The 20,424-nt window shown below is 38.6% G+C and overlaps 1 pseudogene; it reads left to right on the forward strand.

Annotated features, from left to right (window-relative positions):
* The first annotated feature begins 17,948 nt into the window (after positions 1-17,948).
* Positions 17,949-19,670, forward strand: LOC110287696 (annotated as a pseudogene).
* Positions 19,671-20,424: the final 754 nt, after the last annotated feature.

Genomic DNA, 20,424 nt, shown 5'->3' on the forward strand with positions numbered 1-20,424 from the left:
GAAAGATCTGTATGATAAGAACATCAAGTCTCTGAAGAAAGAAATTAAAGAAGATCTCAGAAGATGGAAAGATCTCCCATGCTCAAGGATTGGCAGGATTAACAGTCAAAATCGCTATCTTGCTGAAAGCAATCTACAGATTCAATGCAATCCACATCAAAATTCCAATTCAATTCTTCATAGAGTTAGAAAGGGCAATTTGCACATTCATTTGGAATAAAAAAAATCTAAGATAGCAAAAACTATTCTCAACAGTAAAAGAACCTCTGGGGGAATCACCATGCCTGACCTCAAGCTGTACTAAAGAGCATTGTGATAAAAAAAAAAACTGCTTGGTACTGGTATAGCAACAGACAGGTAGATCAACGAAATAGAATTGAAGACCCAGAAATGAACCCACACACCTATGGTTACTTGATGTTTGACAAGGGAGCTAAAACCATCCAGTGGAAAAAAAGAGAGCATTTTCAGCAAATGGTGCTGGCACAGTATCATGTAGAAGAATGTGAATTGATCCATTCTTATCTCCTTGTACAAAACTCACATCTAAGTGAATCAAGGAACTCCACATAAAACTAGAGACACAGGAACTTGTAGTGGAGAAAGTGGGGAAAATTCTCAAGGATTTGGGCACAAGGGGAAAATTCCTGAACAGAACAGCAATGGCTTGTGCTGTAAGATCAAGAATTGACAAATGGGAACTCATAAAACTGCAAAGCTTCTGTAAGGCAAAAGACACTATCAATAAAACAAAAAGACAACCAACAGTTTGGTAGAGGATCTTTACCAATCCTAAACCAGATAGGAGACTAATATCCAATATATATAAAGAACTCAAGAAGATGGACTCCAGAAAATCAAATAAACTTAATAAAAAATGGGATACAGAACTAAACAAAGAGTTCTCAAGTGAGGAATACCGAATGGCTGAGAAAAAACTGAAAAAATGTTCAACATCCTTAGTCATCCATTATTTTTCATCCATTGATGAACACAATGCTTGTTTCCATAATTTGACCTTCTTTTTTTCTTTTTTTTAATTGGTTATTTTCTTTATTTACATTTCAACTGTTAATACCTTTCTAGGTCTCCCCTCTGAAACCCCCTATCCCATCCCTATCCCCCTGCCTCTCCACAACCCACCCATTTACTCCCACTTACCTGCCTTCCCTCATTGGCATTCCTCTACACTGGGGCATCAAACCCCCTCAGACCCAAGGACTGCTCCTCCCACTGATGTTCAACAAGGCCATCCTCTGCCACATATGTGGCCAGAGCCTTGGGTCCCTCCATGTGTACTCTTTGGTTGGTGGTCCAGTCCCTGGATGCTCCAGGGGCTTGGCTGATTGGCACTCTTGCTCCCCACTTGGGGTTGCAAACCACCTCAGCACCTTCAGTCCCTTCTTCAACTCCTCCATCAGGGACCCCACATTCAGTGCAATGGTTGGCAACAGGCATCCACTTCTGTATTTTTCAGGCTGTGGCAGAGCCTCTCAGGAGACAGTCTTATCAGGTTCCCCATCAGCAAGCACTTCCCTACATCCACAATAGTGTAAGAGTCTTGATCCCCAGGTGGGGTAGTCTCCGGTTGACCTTTACTTCATTCTGTCCTCCACACTTTGTCCTTGTATTGTACTTTGTCCTTGCTTTGTACTTTGTTCCATGAGTACTTTGTTCCCCCTTCTAAGAAGCACTGAAGAATCCACACTTTAGCATTCCCTAAAAGTCTGTGACTTTTGTCTTTGGTATTTCGAACTTTCAGGCTTTGATGAAGTCATTGTTTTTAATAGCTGAGTAGTAATCCATTGTGTAAATGTACAACTTCGTCTGTATCCATTCCTCTGTTAAGGAATATCTGTTTCCAGCTTCTGGCTTTTATAATTAAGGCTGCTATGAACATAGTGGAACATGTGTTCGTATTACAAGTTGGATCATCTTCTGGGTATATGCCCAGGAGTGGTATTGATGTATCCTCAGGTAGTACTATGTTCAATTTTCTTTGGAACTGCCAGACTAATTTCCAGAGTGGTTGTAGTAACTTACACTCCCACCAAAAATAGAGGAGTGTTCCTCTGTCTCCATATCCTCACCGGCATCTGCTGTCACTTGAGTTTTTTTATCTGAGCCATTCTGACTGGTGTGATGTAGAATCTTAGGGTCTTTCAGATTTGCATTTTCCTGATGACTAAGGATGTTGAACATTCCTTTAAGTGTATCTCAGCCATTTGACATGATACTGTGCCAGCACTTTACATAAGGGGTGAAATGAATTTTCTCTTGGTGCTGCATACCACCTCCTGTTGGGGGAGGCTTTGTCTTAATCCTTTTAATATCTTTAGTTACTTTACTGGTATGGACAGAATTTCCCTGAATAGAAGCCATACCTTGCACTGAGCCTTCTGCAAAGGCTTATAAACTGATTAAAATTTCAGGGTTCATGAAAACTATAAACTATTGCAGATCCAGAGCATAATTAGTTTATCTTGCACTCTCTATGGCTCCCTTAATAGTTATCTATTGCCTTCTTCTGTGTCTGACCTAATGTGTGCCTATCAGGTGAAACGTTTGGAACATATTGACCAATCAGATTGCTAGCTTGTAGGAATCCAAAGCTAAGACTTAGTAGATGGCACTAGATGCCTGTCACAGGTCTCCCTGTTCTACTGTAACCTACCTACATCTGTACTCACTAATCTGTATTTGAAAAGTATGCCAATTTAGGAATTTCTATATTCTGTCACCATAAAAATATAATGAAATTATTATCATAATAGAACACAGAATGAAAGGTAACCTAAATCCTGTGTTTCAAGCTATAAGTATTTACATTTGGCTCCAGAATAAACAATCTTTTAGGCCCTTTGGGGGTGATATATGTGATTTTTACAACATAACCTTTTGACATCTGAACATGGAACACCCCACTCCCACCAACATTCCAGTCTTTACTGGCTAAGTCAGCATAGACCTCCTGTGCGAAACTATCCAGTGATGCCTATTTAGGTGGATGTTGGTCAGATCTTTCTGTAGCTCAGACCTCCATTAGTTAGTTAGTTAGTTAATGGTCAATTTGTTCACTCTCACCTGGTTTTAGGATTGCAATTGTTGGATATTTCTATTGGTTTGCTTTGAAACCATTTTGTTGGCTTTGAAAGCCATTTTGGTTTCTGATCATTCAGTTTTAATTTGGTAGCATTTAGTCTTTTTCTCTAGATGCTGTTGCAATATCTGATTCAAGAAGGGGGTGGAATGCATAGGAAAAGGTTAGTTTAACCGGCTGGTTTAATGTTTTTTAAGTATGAGAATTTCATTGTTAAGTACTTTTTATTTAAATGGAGACATTACTAAATGTAACTTTGAGTTGTGCTTCCTTCAGGGAACATTAATATCTCTAAATTGGCTTATTTTGTGCATATAACTAGAAGTCTTCAGCAATAGAAAGTTTTATAACTGGAATCCCACTTTAATTCAAAATTTAAAACAACTAAAGAAGAGAAATATGATGTAATTTACAGAAATTAACAAAGGCCCTACAAACTTCAAGTTACAAGTTGTTAAAATAAAAATGAATTTAAAATTTTAGATGTTATATCAGAACAAAAGAAAAAAATTGAGAAATCTTCTCTAAGCCTCAGTGTTGTCTGCTTTCTTTACCTTTGATTCTTATTTATCTCCTAATAGAGCAACTTGTATGCCAAAGAAACGTTTATTATGATCTCTTTTAAAATAAAACTCCGTGGAGAATATATCACATACTATAGTAATATTTCCCATTTGTAAACACAAATCTTCCTAGCTTCTTTTAATAAAACGAAAATTTAACAAAATTCACCAGCTCTAAAAGTTCTAACCATTTACATTTAGTCAACTTTCCCAATAAGACAGTTAAGGAGAAACATCAAGTAGGGTAGAGTGAGCACATTTAATTAATGGGACCTTTTTTGGGAGAGCAAATAGAGAGGTCAAATAGCTCAAGATCTTTCTTTTGGAGGCTTTAATATGAGTTTTGAAATTAAATGAGAAAAATTATGCAGAATAAACAGCCTGGTCAGGATATTGTTTCCTCCATCCTTGTCTCCAGTTAGAACATACAAGATGGTGGAAGAAGTTTATTTGTTTGAAAGATAGGCAGATTTCAGAGTTGATAGTTCCTTCTCCAGGGTCCAGATTTCTCTAATGGATAAGTACCTTTTTTTCTGAAGAATAATATTGTTCAGGTTTCTTTGAGTAATTAATATTTAACCTAACTTACAGAAACATATAGTTAGCTTTACATGAAGAAGGCAGACACTATGTAAAGACAGACATTCCAAACTTTGATCCTGAATTTTGGTTGCCTTGTAACCAGAGGCAAAGAGCCTTTTTAACAAAAAAAGTTTTAAAGGTAAAATGACTGAAATCTTTAATAAATAGTTAATGTAAACTGGAGTTTCATAGTACTCATAGTTGTTTGATATTTAAGACATCAAATATGGGTTTTCTGTTTCAGGTACAGTGTAGGTTTTCATTTGAAATATGATTATAAAAATCAATTGTTTTGAATTATAAATAATAACATCAGCAGATAAAGGATACATCAAATACGAAAAAATATACAAAACATAGATATAAAATATATTTTATAAAGAAAGCTAAAGAAAATATGTTTTCATATGAAGAAGTGTTTTGTATTGAGAATTTGTCCTCTGGCTGATTAAGAAGATAAAGACAAAGGTAAAAGATTAAGGTATATTTCTAAGTGGTTGTGGAGAAAGACAATATAGGTATAAAAACATTATTTATAATGAAAGGCTATTACATGTTTTAAGGTCAATTCAATACACAAAGCTAAATAAAAAGATAAAACTGATATATAATTTTATGTTTACAACAAGGTGATTTGACCTTTGTAACAGGTACAAAAACAACTGACTTAGAAAAGTAAGGATTTTGTTTTGTAATTTTGCTAAATAAGACATTTAAATCCTGTGATTATACATTGTACAAATGTTGTATTTACATATTTTCCCATTAATGAATACCTTCACTGGTTGAATGATCACTGCATCAGCAGTAGAAAAAATTTTATTTTAAAGAAATATTCCTACTTGAGACATTCCTGCTAAGTTAAACAGTGATGCTAGAACTCATTTTCATGGATAAGTGTTTATATCTACTTACAAAATATATCCTATTACATAAACAAAAAATATTAATAAAGTTTCATAATTAACTATACTTTGGTACTGTGACTATCGATTTATTATCTCCAAGCTGGATTCTAGTACAATACCAGCATAATATTACTGAAAATATTATTATCTACACATAAGGAATTGCAATACTACAAATATTAAAGGCCATTTTTCCTAAAAGTTGGAGTTAGCCACTCCACATGAGGTTATAGCTGTAAGATCAAACTAACCAAAATAGGAAATATAAAACTGAATGGTAGAGTAGAAAGAGAGAGCATATAGTGAATCCAGTTTTCAGTATATACAATGTTTATTGGTTAAATGGCTTGTTTCCTTCATCTAATACCTTTACTTCATTAGGTATCTCCTGATGATGGTGTCTCTCCTTCTTTAGCTTCTTTTTTCTTTTCTTTTATCTCTTTTTGAATATATCTTCTCTACTGGTATAAAATCCCCCTGCTTACAAATGCATAGTGATGTCCTATGCATTTCTCAACAGCTTCTATTCAGAGGAAATTGACATAATGATGTGTTTCACTTATATTTTACTACTTAAAACACACACAGACACACACACACACACACACACACACATTATATTCTTCCCCTTTGACAGATCTTCTAGATTCTCTCCTCCTCCCTATCCACCCAAGTTTAAGATTTCTACCAAAACAAAAATAAAAAAATCTCAATAAAACAACAAAAATCCATATTGCCTAAAAAGAAAGAAAAACAAGCAAACCACCAATCCACCAAACTAGCCAAATAAAAGCTCACAAAAAGTCTACTTATGAACATGAGACCTGATTTGGATGGATTGATATACCTAGTGTCATTCCATTAGAGAAAACAGATATTTTCCTCTCCCAGGAGGTATAAATGATAGTTCTACTTTTATCTTTTATCCAAGTGACTAAGTTTGCATGCATGCATTCATTCATTCATTTTTTTGAAATATATAGTGAAATAAAATACAATAAAATCAAACAAAGAAATCAATCAGTTAGAAACAAAGAGAACAATACAAAGAATCAACAAAATTAAGAGCTGGTTCTTTGAGAAAACCAACAAGATAGATAAACCTTTAGCCAAACTAATTAAAGGACATAGATATGCTATCCAAGTTAACAAAATCAGGAAGACATAACAACAGAAACTGAAGAAATTTTAAAAAATCATTAGAATCTACTACAAAAGCCTATCATCAACAAAACTGGAAAATCTGGATGAAATGGATGATTTTCTTGACTAATACCATGTTCAAAAGTTACATCAAGACAGGAAAAGTATATAAACAGTTCAATAACCCCTAAAAAAATAGAAATAGTCATTAAAAACCTCCACACCAAGTACAAGAGCAGATGGTTTTAGTGAATTCTATCAGACCTTCAAAGAAGAGCTAATACCAATACTCCTCAAACTATTGCATAAAATAGAAACAGAAGGAACACTTCTTAATTCGTTCTATGAAGCTACAGTTACTCTGAAACCCAAATCTCACAAAGACCCAGCAAAGACAGAGAACCGCAGGTCAATTTCAGTTATGAATATCTTTACAAAAAAAAAAAACTCAATAAAATTCTTGCAAACCGAATCCAAGAATGCATCAAAATGATCATTCAGTATGATCAAGTAGGCTTCTTCCCAGAGATGCAGGGATGGTTCAATATGTGGAAATGAATCGACATATATAAACAAACTCCAGTCACATGATCATCTTATTATATGTTGCAAAAGCCTTTGACAGAATACAACACCCCTCCATGTTAAAAGTTCTGGAAAGATCAGGAATTCATGGCATATACCTAAACATAATAAAAACAATATATAGCAAACCAACAGCCAACATCAAATTAAATGGAGAGAAACTAGAAGCAATCCCACTAAAATCATAGTACTTGAAGTTTTAGCTAGAGCAATTAGACAACAAAAAGAGATAAAATGGATATAAATTGGAAAGGATAAAGTCAAAGTACCACTATTTGCAGATGATATGATAGTGTACATCAGAGACCCACAAAATTATACCAGGTAACTCCTATAGCTTATGAACAATTTCAGCAATGTGGCTGGATATAAAATTAACTCAAACAAATCTGTAGCCTTCCTTCATATAAATGATAAATGGGATGAGAAAGAAATTAGGGAAACAACACCCTTCACAATAGTCACAAATAATATAAAATATCTTGGGGGTAACTCTAACCAAACAAGTGAAAGATCTGTATGACAAGAACTTCAATCCCAGTAAAAAGAAACCAAAGACCTCAGAAGTAGAATAGGCAAGATTAATCTAGTGAAAATGGCCATCTTAAGAAAAGTAATCTAGAAATTTAATGCAATTCCCATCAAAATTCCAACACAAATTTTCACAGATATGGAAGGAGAAATTCTTAACTACATATGGAAAAACAAAAAATCTAGGACAGACAAAAATTTCTTAACAATAAGAGAATCTTTTTTTCTGGGGGAAAATTAGCCATAATGCCCAACAGTGAGTAGAGGGAACCCAAAGAGTCTACCTCAGTAGAGAGATAGGCCTCCAGAGGAGGGATGGGGTTATTAACTAAAATTTGACCCAGCATTGTTCCTGTCTAGAAGAACTTCAGGGATAAAAAACAAGAAGAGACTGAAGGAAAGGCAGTCCAATGATCAGCTTAACTTGAGATTCATCTCATGGGGGAGGCACCAAGGCCCTGACATTATTACTGATGCTAAGATTTGTTTACAGTCTAGCGCCTAGCTGGGCAATTCTCTTAGAGGTCCTTCCAGCAGTTAATGGAGACAGTAGCAGATACTTCCAACCAACCATTAAATTGAAGTTGGAGGACCCTATGGTTGAATTAGAAGACAGATTGAAGAATCTGAAGGGGAAGTTGACCCCATAGGAAGACCAGCGGTCTGAACTAACCAGGACCCCAGAGAACTCCCAGAGAATGATCTACCAACCAGGAAGCATATACTGGCTGCCTACAGTACATGGTTAGCAGAAGACTGCCTGATCTGACCTCAGTGGGAGAAGATGTGCCTAATTCTATAGCGACTTGAGGCCGCAGGGAGCACCCTCTTGGAGGTAAGGGGGAGGAGGAATGGGAAAAGGAACTGTGGGAGGAGTATCAGGTGGAGGGGCAATGGCTGGAATGTAAACAAAATAAGACAAAATAAAAGAAAATAAAAAAATACCCCATTAAAAAATCCTATTACACATCAAAGTAATACAAAATCAACCAACAGAAGGAGCCTAGAGTCAGAAACCCACTTGTTTGCACATTTGTAAATCCCATAAAAACACTAAACTGATAGCCATAATATAAATTCAGAAAAGTTGCAGGAAAGGGATCTTCTCTGATGATGGTTGAGGAAGGCACTGAACTATGAATATACTGGAATATCATTATAAGTCATTTTATCACTATAATTTTTTCATTTTGTTTTGTTTTGCTTTGTTTTGTTTTGTTTTAAACCAGTGTTATCTGGGTTTTCCCTAGGTGCCTGTACTATCTAGTTTCAGATTATTGGTAGCCCAAGCAGTGTTGGGTATGGTGAGATAAGTAATTTGTTGGTTACACCCATAAGCTTTGTGCCACCATTGCATTAGCATACCTTGAGGGTGGTACACAAGTAGATAAAGAGGTTTTGGATGGTTTGCTGTTTAGGTTTCTCTTTTGCTAGCATGCAGAGTACCTCTTCCTATACCAAAGACCCTGGAAGAGAGGGCTGAAGGATCTAAATAGGCATGAGCTTAACATCCCCTTGTTCAACAAATTGTGTAGGTGTTGTTTTCAGTAATGGGTTTTGCTGTCAGTTTTGGCAAAACAACCTATAGTCTTGCAAACAGCCTGAGTTTTTGTAGATTCCTGTGGGGCCCTTTGGTCAACAGCTGAGTTAGATAGAACCCAAACCCAGAACTGGAAACTTTTTTTGGTGACAAGAGATGGCCAGATGGAAATCTGTCTCCCTCATTTTTTGGCAAATTCATTTAGATTGCCTTAATATAAGTATATATTTTAGGTTTCAATTGTATAAAGTATCAATGTCACCCTCAAATTTCCCTTAAATTTGGTGTCTCTCACCTGATTTCCTCCCATTCCTCCCTCACCCCTCTCTCTCCCCACTTGACACTCCCATTCCATAACTTCTGTGGTTCTATGGATTATAGTTTCGTTATTGACTTAAGAGCTAATATCTGCATATAAGCCAATATATACTATATTTGACTTCCTGGATCTGGGATAACTTACTCAGGATGACTGTTTTTCTAGATACATCTATATTTATGCCAATTTCATGTAGTTTTTAAACAGCTGAGTAATCTGATTTTATAAATGTAACATATTTTCTTTATCCATTGTTCTTTTGACGGAAATCCAGGATGTTTCCAGTTTCTGGCTATTTTGAATAGAGTAACACTGAACAAGTGTCCTTGTGATAGGATGAAGCATCTTTGGGGCATATGCCTAAGTGTGGTACAGCTGGGCCTTGAGGTAAATTCATCCTCAGCTTCCTGAAAAACCACCATACTGATTTTCTTAGTGACTGTATATATTTGCATAACCAAAACAAGCAATATTTGAGTGTTCCTCTTACTCCATATGCTTGCCAAGATGACCTGTCACTTGTTTTATTGATCTTAGCCATTATGCATATGTAAAATGAAATCTCACAATAGTTTTGATTTGCCTTTCTCTGTTGGGTAAGGATGAAAAACATTTCTTTAAGTGTTTGTCAATCATTTGGGTTTGCTCCATTGAGAATTCTCTTTTTGAATCTATATCCAAATTTTTAACAAGCTATTTCTTTTCTTAATATCTAATTTCTTGAGTTTTAAAAATATTTTTGGATATTAGCCATTTATTAATCTTCACTGATTTATTCATTTTACAGCCCAATTAGGGCCACTGTACTTTAGTTCCTCCAAGTCCTACCCATACACCTCCTCCCCCATTCCTTCACCCCTTCTGTACCAATGAGTTCAAAGCTATTTCCCCACTTTCTTTTCTTTCAGATTCAGTGTAACTGGTTTTATTTTGAGAACATTGAACTACTTAGACTTAAGTTTTGTGCAGGGTGATGAGCATAAATCTATTTGCATCTTTCTACTAACAGACATCCAATTTGGCCAGTATGAATATTGAAGAGGCTGTTTTTACCCAGGGTGTATTTCTGGCCTCTTTATCAAAGTTGTGTGTCCATATGTGTATTAATTAGGGTTCTCTAGAGTCACAGAACTTATGGAATGCCTCAGTATATTTAGGGAATTTATTGTAATGACTTACAGTCTACAGTTCAACTAACTCAACAATGGGCAGCCCTGAATAGGAAGTCTAAGAATCTAGCAGTTCCTCAATCCCATGAGGCTAGTTATTTCAGCTGGTCTTCTGTATAAGCTGGAGTTCTGAAGAAATAAGATGTGCTGGCAAGTAAGTCCAAGCAGGTGAAGAAGAGTGAAATTTCCTTCTTCCAATGTCCTTATATTGGCCTCCAGCAGAAAGTGTGGCCCAGATGAAAGGTGTGTACCTCCACTCCTGGATTTGGAACTTACTTTGACCTGGGCTGGCCTTGAATTCAGAGACCTACTTGCCTCAGTCTCCTGGGATTAAGGCATGTACTACCTTCCTTGGGCCTAAGCTATTCATGGCAACCATGACTCAAGATTTGGATGATAAGCATGTGTCATCCCATGACAAGAGATGTGGATCCAGCAGCCAAACATTACACTGAATGAGGGGACCCCAATGGAGAAATTAGGGCAGGACTGAAGGAGCTAAAGTGGTTTGCAACCACATAGAAAGATCTGTTGTGAAAGGGAAATGTTAGTGGTTCCCTGAAACAGACAGAAGCTGATCTGATGTAACTCACAGCAGGGTCTTTATTCTAGCTCAGGCCCCACAAATGCACCACTATCATGCAGGATGGTTTTGGTGGTGGGGAAGTCCCGAATGTCTATTGAATCGAAGCTTTATAGTAAGTAGCAAGCAGAGAGTACATGTGAAAGCATCTAATTGGAAAGCTACTGTGGCCTTTAACATAATTGGCTGGTGCTGGGAGTCATAGCATAAACTTAACTTCTGTCTGCATTGATAGTGCTTAGGCAAGAGGTGGGCTTGTAACCTGGGATGCAGGTTTGTTGGGAGAATAACCTGGAAACACTGGTCTTGTTGAGGGTGTAACCTGGAAACTCTGGTCTTGTTGGGGATTAGCCTAGAGACTAGAGTTAGGCTCAAGTTTTGTTGGGGGACAACTTGGAAACTAATGCTAGGTACTAGTCTGTTAGTCTACCTGAATTCAAACTTAAGTCAGGTTCTCTAAAATGGGGTCTGAACTTAAAAGATTTGGTATCTCAGAACAACAGTATCAACCAACAAGATCTCCCAAAGCACCCAGGGACTAATACACCAGCCAAAGACTACATATGGGGGTACACCTGACTTCAGCTGAATATGTAGCAGAGGATTATCTTATCTGGAATCACTGGTAGGGGAGCCCCTTGATACTGTACTGGCCCCATGACTCAGAGTAGGGGAATGCAAAGGTGCTGAGGCAGGAGTGGGTAGGCAGTGGGTGAGTACTCTCATAGATACAAGGAGTAGGGGGAAGGGAGAGGGGGTCTGTGGAGAGATAACTGGTAAAAAGGTTAACATTTGAAATGTAAGTAAATAAAATAACCAATTAAAAAATGAAAAAAAAAAATCTGGGTCAGAAGCCTTTGTCTTCCAGCCTAAAGATCTGGATCACAGGTGTGCCATCCATTTCTGGATTGTAATTCATTTTAGATGTAGTTAAGCTAACAATCATGGGTAGCCATCAGAAGTAGATATTAACTGTTTAGTAAATGATACTCAAGCTATAATCCACAGACTATTGTCGGGATGCATGGATCTCCCTGGGGAGGGGAAATAGGATAGATTTTGCAGGTGAAATGGGGGTGGGTGGGGAAAGGAACAGGAGGGATCAGGTTGTCTGAGAAAGAAACAGAGGGAAAGAGTGTGGGGGAAAGACAGAATTATTGAGGGATGTGTGTGTGTGGTGTGTGTGTGTGTGTGTGTGTGTGTGTGTGTGTGTGTGTGTATGTGTGTGTGCGTTGATGTGGAAGCCTAATTCAGTGGAACCTACCTGGAATCTATGAGGGTAACCACTCTAGTGAGGATTTCTAGTAATGGAGGATACAGAATCTGAACTGTCCATCTTTTTAGCCAGGCTAATTTTCTAGTGGTGTGACTGGGCTACATTTCATGTTAAATTCTTTCCCCCATACCTCTTCTTAAAGAGTTCACCTCTCTTCAAAATATAATTAATTTTAATCAATAAATATGAAAACTAATATGAAATAAACTTAGGCAACAGGGAGACATGGGGGAATTAAATAGCAAAAAAGAAATAGAGGGGAAAGAAAAGAGAGGGACAAGGACAATAAAAATTATTGATAATAATAATAGTAGTAGTAGTTATATAGAATAATAAGACAAATAAACCCCCCAAAATACACGAGTCTGTTTTGTGTTGGCCATCAACTATTGAACATGGAGCCTTCTATTATGTGTGGTTTGTATATCCTGTGTACTTGTTGATTTTGTGTGTCAACTTGACACAAGCTGGAATTATCACAAAGGAGCCGCGCTTGAAAAAAAATTTCTTCATGAAATCTAGTTGTAAGTAATTTTCTCAATTAGTGATCTAGGGTGGGATGGCCCATTGTGGGTGGTGACATCCCTGGGCTGGTAGTCTTGGGTTCTATAAGAAAGAAAACTGAGCAAGCCTGGAGAAGCAATCTAGTAAGCAGCACCCCTCCAAAGCCTCTGCATCATCAGCTCCTGTCTCCAAGTTCCTGGCCTGTTTGAGTTCCTGTCCAGATTTCCTTTGGTGATGAACAGCAGTGTGGATGTGTAAGCAGAACAAACCCTTTCCTCCCCAACTTGCTTACTGGTCATGATGTTCTGTGCAGGAACACAAACTCTCATTAAGAAACCCTGTAAGACTCTATTGGAGAATATGAATTTTTTTGCTCTTCAATAGGTGATCAATTGGAGATAGCATCTGGGTAGAGATGGGGCTTGTGTCTGTTGTTCATCTCAGCGCCACAACCCATCTGGTTTAAACCTGTATAGGCCCAGTGCATGTTGACACAGTCTATGTGATCCTATGTATGTCAGTCCTGTTGTGTCTGAAGGCCTTTTTTCCCTGGTGTCTTTCAACGTTATTGGCTCCTATAATTTCTTTTCCTCCTCTTCTACAGAGTTCCATGAGCACTGAGAGGGAAGAATTTGATGTAGACATCCCATTTCATGTCCCAAGGTCTCACATTCTCTACATTTTGTCTAGTTGTGGGACTATTTGATCCCATCTGCTGCAGAAGAAAATTTCCCAGATGATAGCTGATCTATGAGTATAGTAGAATGTCATTAGGAATTATTTTATTGCAACATTCTTTTAACAGAACAGTAGTATTTACTTTTCTCCTAGATCCATGTCCTATCTAGTCTCAGGTTCTTAACCATCCCATCTGAGCAGTGTTGGGCATTAGTTCAAAAGTTTTGTGTGGGAATGCTTTTCTGTTTTTAAACCCTAAATGTCTCTTGCTTATGTATGCAATAAAGATTTTTTTTAAAGCTGAACCTATAGTTATGCTTTTAGGAGTAAAATATAAACTGAATGGGTTCTATTTATCAATATAAATTTGTATACTAACAATATTATAAACATATTGATATATGTGTGCAGTAACAATTAATGAAAAAGACATGAATTTGAAGAAGAGTGGAGAGAGGTATATGAGAAGGTTTGAAGGAAAGGAGGGGGAAGAAAGACATGTGATCAAGTAATAATCTCATATATTAAAAAAAGAAACAAAAATACTTTGAAACAAAATAATAAACAGAAATTAAACAATAAATGAAAATTATAAAAACTTAAAAGTAATGATTTCAATACTTTAAAGATAATCAAAAATAAGAAAAAGGAAAGGAAAGAAGGAGAAAATAAGGAAGGTAAGTATACATGTTTACATTTAGTGTTTTTCTTTTTCCTTTTAATTTAATCTTTTTTTTTCAGTCCAGAATTTTTAGACCTACTGTTCCATATCCCAAACCTCCCCAGTCCCATGCCCTTTTGGGGATGCCCCATCCCCATCCCCAACCCCACCACACTTCTCCATGCCCTAGGCCCTCCAGTCTCTTGATGGTTAGGTGCATCTTTGCTAACTGAGTCCAGACCCAGGAATCCTCTGCTGTATATATGTTGAGGGCCTCCTATCAGCTGGTGTATGCTGCCTGGTTAGTGGCTCTGTATCTGAGAGATCTTGGGGGTACAGGATAGTTGAGACTGCTGGTCTTCTTATAAGGTTTCCCTCCTCCTCAGCTTCTTTCAGCTTTTCCCTAATTCAGCCACAGGGGTCACTGGCTTCTATCCATGGCTGGGTTGTAAATATCTGCATCAGACTTTTTTAGCTGTTTGTTGGGTCTTTTGGAGGCCAGCCATGATAGGCCTCATTTTTGTGAGCACACCATAGCATCAGTAGTCATGTCAGGCCTTGGGGCCTCCCCATGAACTGGATCCAAATTTGGGCCTGTTTCTGGACTTCCTTTTCCTCAGACTCTTCTCCATTTTTCTCCCTGCAGTTCTTACAGTCAGGAACAATTCTGAGTCAGAGTTTTGTTTTGTTTTGTTTTGTTTATTTTTCTTTTACTTTCTTTTCTTTTTTTTTTTTAAATCAGATATTTTCTTTATTTACATTTCAAATGTCATCTCCTTTCCTGATTTTCCCACCTCCTGGAAACCCTCTAATGCTATATTCTTTCCAGTAGTGACTTGTGTGACAGGACTAGAAACCTGGACACAATCCCGAGGTGAAAAGTTCACAGAAACTTATTCTCCTAGAACCGTGGCATCCCTTATAATGAATGCTCCAAACTTGTCCTTTCGAAGGGATCTGTGTGCTTTCTTTCAGAATTGTTTTATTATAGGCACCTCCAAGCAATGACTTGCCAAATACATAAGCAAAATCGAACTTTGCTTCCTGGCCTTCATCAATGCCCTAGGTAGTATTTAAGCAGACCCTGAGCTTGGAATTCAGTAAGAATGTTGCCTATTCAGTGACATTTAGAATTGCCTCTAGTATTTTAAGAGAAATAGTGAAAGAAATCAGGCATTACTATCTACTACATAGAAATCTCAGGGCAAACTTAGCAAAGTAAGTTTAGAATTCTTATTATAGTTATGTGTGGCAGACTACATTACTTATTAGTAGAAAGTCCCCACACACAATCACTTAGAAAAATAGCCGAGTTACTCCCATATGCAAGAATTTACAATGACCTAGGAAGAAGGGAGGATATGATCTTAGAAGGAACTAGAGTAAATACTTAGAACTACAGATAGCTGAGTTACACCCATACACAGAAAATTACAATGGCCTAGGGGGAAGATGGACTATACAATAGACTAGAATTGGAACTATGACAAGGGCATGAAGCCCTTGCCTCTGACTCCTAAGATTATGCTGACTTTAGGTGGGGCTGCTTTTGATCCCAGTTGTTAACACTGATTTTTATCCCAGTTGGTTCCAGTTAGCTTTTTGTATGTATTCCTCTGTTTTGGGTAAAAGTCTCTTATAAGACTCGGTGCTCACTTTGAGACACATTACGTCCAGATACAGCACTCCTTTGTTTTTGTGTCTGTTTGTCACTCTTTTCATTGCCAACTCCTTGCACACCTGTCCAGAACCCTAATTTCTCCCTCGGGGGGGGGGAGGGACAATGTGCTCATAGGCCTGTCTGCTCTCTTGGGAGGCTCTCTCCTGGAGCTATTTGTGTATAGAACTTTGTGGCATAGAACCAGCTCCAGACACTGAAAATGTTAATAGGCCCTTTGAGTTAGGAATCTTCAACACCTATTACTCTTAGCTTTGGATTTTTCATTGTGTACTTGATTTCCTGGATATTTGGGGGTCAGGAGATTTTTGCATTTTCCATTTTTCTTGATTGTTGTCTCAATGTTTTCTATGGTATTTTTTACACCTGAGATTCTCTCTTTTACTTCTTGTATTCTTTTGGTGATGCTTGCATCTATGACTCCTGATCCATTCCCTAGTTTTTGCATCTTCAAGGTTGTCCCCCTTTGTCATTTTTTTTTTTTCTACTTCCATTTTAATTTCCTGGATGGTTTTGTTCAATTCCTACAGTTTTTTGTTTGGGTTTTTATCTAATTCTTCAAGGTATCTATGTGTTTTCTCTTTTAGGGCTTCTACCTGTTTACCTGTGTTCTCCTGTATTTCTTTCACATTAAAAAAAAAGATGTATTTATATTATGTATGTGAGTACACTGTTGCTGTCTGTACACTGTCGATGTCCTCAGACATACCCAAAGTGGGCATCAGATCCCTATCACAGATGGTTGTGAGCCACCATGTGTTCACTGGGAATTGAATTCGGGAACTTTGGAAGAGCAGTCAGTGTTCTTAACTGCTGAGCCTGTTTCCAGTCCTCTCTTGTATTTGTTTAAGGGAGTGAATGTCCTTTTTAAAGTCCTGTATCACCATCATGAGGAGGGATTTTTAAATCAGAATTTTGCTTTTCCAATGTGTTGAGCTTTCCAGGACTTGCTCTGGTGGGAGAACCAGGTTCTGATGATGGCAAGTAGAATATGTTCCTGTGTTTATATCCTTGTGCTTTCCTCTAGTCATCTGGTTAACTCTGGTGCTATCTTGACTTGCTGTCTCTGAATGTAGTGTGACCCTCCCATGAGCTTGTGAACCTGGGTATGTCAGAACTCCTGAGGGTCAAGCTGTTTCTGTGTGTGATTGGTTTATGGAGGTCTATAGCACAGTGCCTGCTGCTTTGCACATTTGCAAAGCAGAAGGGCCAAGATAGTTTTTATTATAGATCATTGTGCTCATAATGTTTAGGGATACTGGGGGATCACTGACAATCAACTTGAACAATAGGCAGCTCATACCTGACACTGGGCTTTCTGTTTGATAACTTAAGGTGTTTATGGAAGCTCTCTCCCCTTTATAATGTAATTCAATTTCATCCGATTTTATATGTGTAAATTTATGTATTTCAGGACACTTCTTCAGTAGTCATTTTCTGTAACCTCCCCCACCCTCTCAGCCTGAAACCTGTTTGCTCAGGTTTCACTGTCAGCAAGAAGAGAGCATCGGGATGGAGCTTGCTGCCCTATCGTTCTGCCACTCCCACTGCTGCTGCCTGCAGCCTAGCTGTTCTGGAGCCAAACACGTGGTCACCTGAAACTGGACTCCAGGATAATTTGGCAGGAATGGGCCCCTTCCCCCTGCTTCATAACCCAGTTTCTGGAATAGTAAAATTGAACTTTGATCAGAACCTGGTTTGTCTTAGCTCTGTTCTTTCTCCCTTCTGTCTAGTTCCTTTTCTTGCAGCTTGAGTCTGCCAGCTCAGCTGCACCCATTCCTCGAGAGCTGCTGGATGGCACGCAACAGTTTGGCGCCCAAACAGGACCTGAAGAATGGCAGAAGGACGCTGAGAATGCTGTCCGTGTGGAGCTCCACAAAAACAAATGGTCTTTGTATCGGGCACCAGAGCAACAAACAGGTACACATGCCAGCACTAGCTTAAAATTTTATTTTTTAAAGTGTTGCTGAGGGTGCAGTAGGATATGAACTAAGCTTGAATCGGTGCTAACCCAACACTGGTTCTTCTTTGGTCAGCAGCGTATTAATCAGAACTAAAAACTGGAATCAGGCAGTTGTCCCCAGCTCTTAGGAGCTGTTTCAGGCGGGAGAAGGTATGGTTTGAAGTTATGGATCAGGCGGTTGTCCATAGTTTTCAGGAGCTGTTTCAGGCCAGAGGAGTAAGGCTTGAGTACAATTGGTAAGAAATTTTTTAGACAGGATAGATAGATATTGTCCATAGTTCAAGGAAGAAGACACAGTAGATTGTAGAACTTTGGAAAAAGTTGGTGAGGCCTTGAAAATCACTCAGGCAGATAATTTCACCTTAGGCCTCTGGGCGCTCATAAATGATGCTATAAAAGATGCCACTTCTCCCGGGTTAAATTGTACCCAGGCAGAGCTTGTAGAATCTCAGGAAGAGCACCTATCAGAGAAGGCCTTCTCAGAAAAGGGTCCTCTTAACTCTAAAATTGATAAATGTGGAAACTCTGATGATGAACTAATTTCTAACAAAAATCACTCAGATAGAGGAGCTGCCCATTATTTTGATGAGAATTGGCTTTCTTGAGAGTCTCCTGCTCCACCTATGGTCCCCACCTCGGGAGGTGCTACTCATAGGGACGCGCAGTGGCTAAGCAAATTAGAGTTTGAAATTAGGCTTCAGAAGTTGACTAATGAGCTTCGGGAGCTAAAAAGGATGTCAGAAGCGGGGAAGAGTAACTCTTCTGAAGTTCACCAGGTGCCGCTAGAAAGAGCTGTGAGTCAGGCTTGTGGGAGAGGACAGAATACGTCTAATACGCTAGCCTTTCCTGTGGTCGAGGTAGTTGATCAGCAAGATACTAGGGCCAGATATTACCAGACTTTAGATTTCAAGTTGATAAAAGAGTTAAAAATGGCTGTTGTGCAATATGACCCTTCATCCACATTTACTCAAGTGTTACTGGATACAGTCGTGGAATCACACTTAATCCTCCTAGATTGGAAGACTCTTTGTAAGGCTACCTTGTCAGGAGGAGATTTTTTGCTTTGGGATTCTGAATGGTGAGAGGCCAGTAAGAAAACTGCCCCTTTAAATGTTCAGGCTGGTAATTTAGACTGAGATAGCAACATGCTTTTAGGAGAGGGTCCATATGAAGGACAGACAAATCAGATTGATTTTCCCGTTACAGTGTACACGCAAATCGCGCAGCTGCGCCCAGTGCTTGGGGACTGTAGCTGGTTAAAGGAGATAGTGATGGAAGTTTAGCTAGCATTCGGCAGGGTTCTGATGAGCCTTACCAAAACTTTGTGGACAGGCTTTTGATTTCAGCTAGTAGAATCCTTGGAAAATCGGACATGGGAAGTCCTTTCATTATGCAATTGGCTTATGAGAATGCTAATGCAATGTGCCGAGCTGTGATTCAACCACATAAGGGACAGACAGATTTGGTGGGATGTGTCTGTGTCTGTCGGGCACAATTTTGCAGGGGACCCACGTACAAGCAAAGTTCTCATGGAAATGATGGAATAATGCATGTTTTAAATGTGGAAGTTTGGATCATTTTAAAAGTAATTGTCCTAAGAACAAAGGTGCTGAGAATGGGCAAGCAGGCCACGCCCCAGGAATTTGTCCCCGGTGCAGGAAGGGCCGCCACTGGGCCAGAGAGTGCAAGTCTAAGCCAGGCGTTCTGAGCCGCCCAGTGCCGGGAAACGAGGAAAGGGGTCAGCCCCAGACCCCGACTTACTCGAAGAAAACAGCTTATGGGGCTTTAAATCTGCTGCCCATCCAACAAGATCAGTTTTTGAGATTGTCAGGTCAAACCCAGGAAATACAAGACTGAATCTCTATTCCTCCATCCAGGCAGTTTTAACCCCAGAAATGGGAGACCAAACTCTGCCTTCCGGAGTCTTTGGACCGCTACCTGTAGAAACCTGTGGCTTTCTTTTAGGACGATGCAGTTCTATTATAAAAGGCCTGTAGATTTATCCAGGTGTTATAAATAATGATTATGAAGGAGAAATTAAAATCATAGCCGCTTCCACTCATGGTGTTATAACTGTGCCTGCTAATCAGAGAATTGCTCAACTTACTTTGATTCCTTTATGTCAGTCACTGTATAGATTCTTTAAAAATGAGAGAAGACAAAGTAGCTTTAACTCCTCTGGCGTAAATTGGATTCAATCTATTACTAATCAGAGACCTAACCTTAAATTGACAATTGATGGAAAAAGCTTTGAAGGATTAATAGATACTGGGGCGATGTAACGATTATAAGAGGGCAGGCCTGGCCCTCAAACTGGCCCTTGACTGATTCCTTAACTCATCTTCAAGGAATTGGGTACACTAGTAACCCAAAACATAGTTCCAAATTGCTAACCTGGAGAGATGGGGATGGAAAATCAGGAAAAATTCAGCCATATGTTATGTCAAATTTGCCCGTAACTCTGTGGGGATGAAATTTGCTGTCACAGATGGGTGTTGTAATATACAGTTCTAATGAGATGCTGACTAAGCAGACATTCAGGCAGGGACCTCTGCCTGGTCATGGACTAAAAAAGAAGGGACAGGGAATTAAGACTTTTGAGTATCCTAAACCTCACTCTAACACAAGAGGTTTAAAGTAT

Source organism: Mus caroli, unplaced genomic scaffold (assembly GCF_900094665.2).
Source record: "Mus caroli unplaced genomic scaffold, CAROLI_EIJ_v1.1 scaffold_14452_1, whole genome shotgun sequence".
Lineage (NCBI taxonomy): Eukaryota > Metazoa > Chordata > Mammalia > Rodentia > Muridae > Mus > Mus caroli.